Source organism: Peromyscus maniculatus, chromosome 14 (genome assembly GCF_049852395.1).
Source record: "Peromyscus maniculatus bairdii isolate BWxNUB_F1_BW_parent chromosome 14, HU_Pman_BW_mat_3.1, whole genome shotgun sequence".
Lineage (NCBI taxonomy): Eukaryota > Metazoa > Chordata > Mammalia > Rodentia > Cricetidae > Peromyscus > Peromyscus maniculatus.
Window position 1 is genome coordinate 81193296 of NC_134865.1, and position 6939 is coordinate 81200234.

Here is a 6939-nt window from a genome sequence, read left to right on the forward strand (position 1 = left end):
ACATTTTGTTCATTCATTAACTCCTCAGCTGATCTTGTTTCTTCAGACTTCAAACTGTAGGCATCTGAATCCTCTCCCAGATGGATTTCAGCTGAGTGGGGTAGTCTCACCAACACCTCCAAGTTGTTGGGTTTCGTAGGATCAGCAGCTGGGCCCTGGGTTGTCCTCAGACGGAGTGTTCAGATTCGTTCTGCTTCCGTCCCATGGAGATAGCTTCTTCCCTGGGTGTTGGGGTTAGAAGTATCCCTGTTCCAAGCTGTGCCTGCTTGTCTCTGTCGCCGGGCTTGTCTACTCTGTGGGCTGCCTCCAGGCCTGTATGTCCCTGTTGGCTGCTGCCGGGCCTGTATGTCTCTGCTGGCTGCTGCCGGGCCTGTATGTCTCTGCCGGCTGCCGCAGCGGGCCTACATACCTCTGCTTGTCACTGCTGCTGGGCCCGTCTACCTCTGTGGGCTGCCGCCGGGCCTGTATGTCTCTGCCAGCTGCCGCCAGGCCTGTATGTCCCTGTCGGCCACCACCACCGGGCCTGTCTACCTCTACGGGCCACCGCCCTCGCCGCTGAGGGCCTACCTGGGTCTGCTTGTCTCCACCACTGGGCCTTTCTACCCCTGCGGGCTGCCGCCTGGCCTGTATGTCCCTGTTGGCCGCCGCCGCTGGGCCCATCTACCTCTGCGGGCCGCCGCCTTGGGCCTACCTGCATCTGCTTGTCTCTGCCGCCCGACCTGTCTACCATGATATCTTTTATAAAGAAAATATTTAATTGGGGTGGCTCACTTATAGTTTAAGAGGTTCGGCCTATTATCATCATTATGGTGAGCATTGCAGGGTGAGACAGATGTGGTGCTTTGGTAGTAGCTGAGAGTTCTACATCTTGCAGGCAACAGGAAGCTGACTGAGACACTTGGTGGTATTCTGAGCATAAGAAACCTCAAAGCCTGTCCCCATAGTGATATACTTCCATAGTTGGAATTTTCTTTGGGCCACCAACCACCTCCAAAAAAAGAAACAGAGACATAGTTTTAATTATGAATACTCAGCCTTAGCTTAGGCTTTTCCCATTAGCTCCTTTAACTTAATTTAACCTGTTTCTGTTCATCTATGTTTGACCTACGGGCTTTTTACCTTTCATTCTGTATGTCCTGCTTTCCTGTTTCCTCTATGTATGGCTTTCTGGCCCCTGCCATCTTCCTGGTGTCTTTTTTTATTTCCTCTTTGAGTCTAAATTCCTCCTCCTCCTTACTCTCCGTGCCTGGAAGTTCCACCTGTACCTTCTCTCTCACTATTGGCCATTCAGTTTTTATTAGACCAGTAAGGTGCCTAAGGCAGGCAAGGTAAAACAGTAACACATCTTTACTGAGTTAAACAAATGCAACACTTCTTCATAGTTAAACAAATGTTCTGCAACACACTTCCTCCAACAAGGCCATACCCACTCCAACAAAGCCAAACCTCCTAATAGTGCCACATCCTATGAGATTATGGGGGCAAATTACATTCAAACGACCACATTCCACTACCTGGTCCCCATAAGATTGCAACAATAACATAATGCAAAATGCATTTAGTCAAACTTCAAAAATCCCCATAGTCTCTCACAGCCTCAACAATATTTAAATGTTCAAAGTCTCTTTTAAGATTCATGCAATCTCTTAACTGTAATTCCTATAAAAAATGAAAAATAGATCACATACTTCTAATATATAGTGGCACATGATATATTATCATTCCAAAATGTAGGGAAGGGAACATAGTGAGGAAATACTGGACCACAGCAAGTCCAAAAACCAGCCTGGAAAACTCCAAACTCAGCATCTCCATGTCTGATGTCAAAATGCTCTTCTGATCTCCAACTCCTTTTGGCTTTGTTGACTGCAACACACTTCTTTCTCTTGGGTGGGTTCTACTCCCTGTTGGCAGCCCTCCTCTGCAGGAATCCCACAACTCTGGCATCTTTTACATCTTAGGGTCTCCAAGGTAATACAGGCTTCAACTTCACAGCTTCATAAAATGGTCTTTCTGGGCCTCCATTCAGGGATACTCCTGACACATGCCTGGACTCAGCAATTTTCCTTAGGCAGAGAGGTAAATTCTGTAACCATTTCTTCTATTCTGAACTCTAAAGCAAGAACCATATGGCTGAAGCTGTCAGGTTCTGCTACTTACTGGGGCTGTAGCATTGCCCCTTGTTCAATTACATCTTCACTAGATTTCTGTCCTTCAGTGCCTAAGCTGGAACTGTTCTGAAACTGGATATGTAGACCAAGCTAGCCTCAAACTCAGATATCTGCCAGCCTCTGCCTTCTGGGTTTTGGGATTTAAGGTGTGCCTTGCCCCACTCAGTGTAGTTGGAAGTTTTCCTGTGTCCAGCCTGGTCCCACAGCTGCTTGGACCCAAGTAAACACACAGAGGCTTATATTACAAACTGTATGGCCTCATGGCTCAGGCTTCTTGCTAGCTAGCTCTTACAACTTAACCCATTTCTATTAACTTATAAGTTGCCATGTGGCTGTGGCTTACCATTACTTTCACATCTTGCTTCCCCTGGCAGTGGCTGGTGTCTCTCTCTCCTCTTCTTTCTTTTCTTCATATATCTGCTTTGATTTCCTACCTGCCTGTGAGCTGCATTTCCATAGGCCCAAAGAGCTTTATTTATAAACCAATCAGAGCAACTCATATTCACAGCATACAGAAAGACATCCCACAGCAACCTAGCTCTAAGTTTTCATTAGTTCCTTTTAACAAGTTGGAAATTTAGCTGGTGGGATCATGCCCTGAGGTCACCACTCTTTTTATTCCGTTTTTAATCCATTTATCTCCTTGAACACAGGATTTAACTCTATTCCTCTATTTCTGGTGACCCTTTTCTCCATCTGTACATTTTATATTTTTATTTTCTCAGCTTGCTTCTTTTCATTATAAATCTGCATTAGAGTTAACACTAATAACCAAACAACAGAGTCTATACTAGGTTGTTTTGAGATTTCCTCTGTCAGTAGAATTAATGCAAAACTTTCCACTTTAGCCTCAGGCAGAATCATGGGACAAGGGCAAAAAGCAGCCACATTCTCCACCAAAATAGCACAAAAATGATCTCTAGGCAATATACTAAAATTCTTCCCTGAAACCTCTTGAGCCTGGCCCCAACAGTCCTAATCACCCTTAGCAGCGCTGTCTTCCATGTTCATACAATTATGATCCATTAAGTAGAGCTTAAAGCATTCCTCTGCTTACCCAACTCAAAGTACCAAAGTCCAAATTCCTCCAAACAAAACTATGGTCTGGCCTATCACAGCAATACACTAGTCTCTGGTACTAACTTCTGTCTTAGTTTGGATTTCTGTTGTTGTGAAGAGGCACCATGATCATGAAAACTCTTATAAAGAAAACATTTAATTGAGGTGGCTCACTTACAGTTTCAGAGGTTCAGTCCATTATCATTATGACAGGGAGCATCACAATGTATAGACAGATGTGGTACTGGGGTAGTAGCTGAGAGTCCTACATCTTGTAGGCAACAGGAAGTCAACTGAGACACTGGGCAGTAGTAGGTTCCTGAGCATAGGAAACCTCAAAGGAGGCCCGTACAGTGACACACTTCCTCCAACAAGGCCATACCCACTCCAACAAAGCCACACCTCCTAATAGTGCCACTCCCTATTAGATTATGGGGGCCAATTATACTCAAACTACCACAATTAGTTACTGTAGGAAGGCTCTCTGCTGACATTTGGGGTAGAAACCAATCTATGAGTATAACAGAATATCGTTAGGTATTATTATGTTGACAATTTATTTTCTCCAATCATGTTTGGTTCTATCATTGGTCTCTGGGTCTTCCAGCCTCTGGGTCCAGGTACTCCAGACAGTGTCCAGGGTGGGCTCACTCTCATGGTATGGGTCTGAGGCTGCACCAGTCATTGGTTGGCCACTCCCCCAATCCCTGAGCCATTCTTACTCCTCCCTTCCCCTCCCCCTACATATTACATTGGCAGGACAGCCTGTAGGTCTAAGGTTACATGGCAGAGTTGGTGTCACAGTCCCTCCACTGGAAGTCTTGCCTGATCGTAGGAGATGGCCAGTTCAGGCTACATATCTAATATTGCTAGGAGTCTTAGTGGGCGCTATCCTTGTAGACTCCTGGGAGTTTCCCTTGCACCAGGTTTCTTTTTGACCCCAAAATGCCCTCATTTCTACTTATATATTTCAGAACTCTCCCCTCCATCCACTACCTAACCTGATCCCTCATGTTCCCATCCCCACCTGTCCCCTGTCCACCCAGGAGATTTCCCCTTCTCAGGGAAATTCATATTTCCCACTTTGGGCCTTTCTCATCACCCAGCCTTTCTGGGTCTATGGATTGTAGTATAGTTATCATTTACTTTACAGATAATATTCATTTATGAGTGAGTATATACCATGTTCGTCTTTCTGGGTCTGGGTTACCTCACTCAGGATGACATTTTCTAGTTCCATCAATTTGCCTTCAAATTTCCTGATGTCATTGTTTTTAACAGGTTGAGTAATACTCCATTGTGTAATTATACCACATTTTCTTTATCTAGTGTCCATTTGAGAAGCATCTAGGTTGTTTTCAGGTTCTACCTATTACAAATAAAGCAGCTATGAACATAGTTGAGCAAGTGTCTTTGTGGTATGACTGAGAATCCTTTGGGTATATGCTCTAGAGTAGTATAGCTGGGTCTTCAGGTAGATTGATTCCACATTTTCTGAGAAACTGTCATATTGATTTCCAATGTGGCTGTACAAGTTTTCACTCCTACCAGCAATAGAATAATGTTCCCTTTGCTCCACATCCTCTTCAGCATAAGTTGTCCTTTGTTTTTTGTCTTAGCCATTCTGACAGGTATAATATGGAATCTCAGAGTTGTTTTGATTTGTGTTTTCCTGTTGGCTAAGGATGTTGAACATTTTTAAAGTGTTTCTCTGCCATTTGAAATTATTCTGTTGAGAATTCTCTGTTTATGTATGTACCCCACTTATTAATTGAGTTATTTGACTTGATGATCAGCCCTCTGTTGGATGTGGGGTTGATGAAGATCTTTTCCCATTCTGTAGGCTGATGTTTTGTTCTATTGACAGTGTCCTTTGCCTTATAGAAGATTTTCAGTTTTATGAGGTCCCATTTATTAATTGTTGAGCTTAGTGTCTATACTATTGGTGTTCTATTCAGGAAGTTGTCTCCTTCACCAAAGAATTCAATGCTATTTCTGACTTTTTTCTATTAGGTTTAGTGTAGCTGGATTTATGTTGAGGTCTATAATCCACTTGTATTTGAGTTTTGTGCAGAGTGATAGATATGTATTTATTTGCCTTCTTCTACATGCCGACGTCCAGTTATGCCTGCACCATTTGTTGAAGATGCTTTCTTTTTTCCATTGTATAATTTTGGACACTTTGTAAGAAATCAGGTGTCCACAGGTGTGTGGATTTATTTCTGGGTCTTCCATATGTTCCATTGGTCCACCTGCCTGATTTTTTGTTTTGTTTTCTTTTTTGAGACAGGGTTTCTCTGTGTAGCTTTGGAGCCTTTCCTGGAACTCACTCTTAGCCCAGGCTTGCCTCAGACTCAGAGATCTGCCTGCCTCTGCCTACTGAGTACTGGGATTAAAGGCATGCATCACCACTACCCAGCCACTTGTCTGATTTTTATGTCGATACCATGCTGTTTTTATTACCATAGCTCTGTAGTAGAACCTGAGATCAGGGTGGTGATACCGCTGGAAGTTCTTTTATTTTACAGGATTGTTTTAGCTATCCTAGGCTGTTTTTCCATTTGAAGTTGAGTATTGTTCTTTCAAGATCTATAAAGAATTGTGTTGGAATTTTGATAGAGATTGCATCTGTAGATTGCTTTTGCTGAGATGGCCATTTTTACTATGTTAATCCTTCCAACCCATGAGCATGGGAGATCTTAACATCTGATATCTCCTCCAATTTCTTTTTCCAAAGATTTGAAGTTCTTGTCATACACTTTCACTTGCTTGGATAGAGTTACCCCAGGATATTTTGTGGCTATGGAGAAGAGTTTTGTCTCCCTGATTTTTTCTCAGTCCTTTTATCATTTGTATATGAGGGCTACTGATTTTTTTAAAAATTTTATTTTACAATACCATTCAGTTCTACATATCAGCCATGGGTTCCCCTATTCTCCCCCTCCCACCCCCTCCCCTTACCCCCAGCCTACCCCCCATTCCCACCTCCTCCAGGGCAAATCCTCCCCCGAGGACTGCTATCAACCTGGTAGACTCAGTCCAGGCAGGTCCAGTCCCTTTCTCCCAGACTGAGGCAAGTGTCCCTGCATAAGCTCCAGGTTTCAAACAGCCAACTCATGCAATGAGCACAGGACTTGGTCCCACTGCCTAGTTGCCTCCCAAACTGATCAAGCCAATCAACTGTCTTACCTATTCAGAGGGCCTGATCCAGCTGGGGGCCCTTCAGCCTTTGGTTCATAGTTCGTGTGTTTCCATTCATTTGGCTATTTTTTTTCAATAATTGAGTAAAACCGAAATTTATTATAAGCCACAGTCATCCTAGGGACCTCCATGCTATATATATAGCCTCCATGGTTCTATGGGTTGTGGTCTGATTGTTCTTTATTTTATATCTAGAATCCACCTATGAGTGAGTACATACCATAACTGTCTTTCTGGGTTTGGGTTACCTCACTCAGGATGACTTTTTCTAGTTCCATCCATTTGCCTGCAAATTTCATGCTTTCATTGTTTTTCTCTGCTGAGGAGTATTCTATTGTGTATATGTACCACATTTTTTTCATCCATTCTTCCATTGATGGGCATCTAGGTTGTTTCCAGGTTCTGGCTATTACAAATAGTGCTGCTATGAACATAGCTGAGCATGTATCTTTATGGTATGAATCAGCTTTCCTTGGGTATATGCCCAAGAGTGGGATGGCTGGGTCTT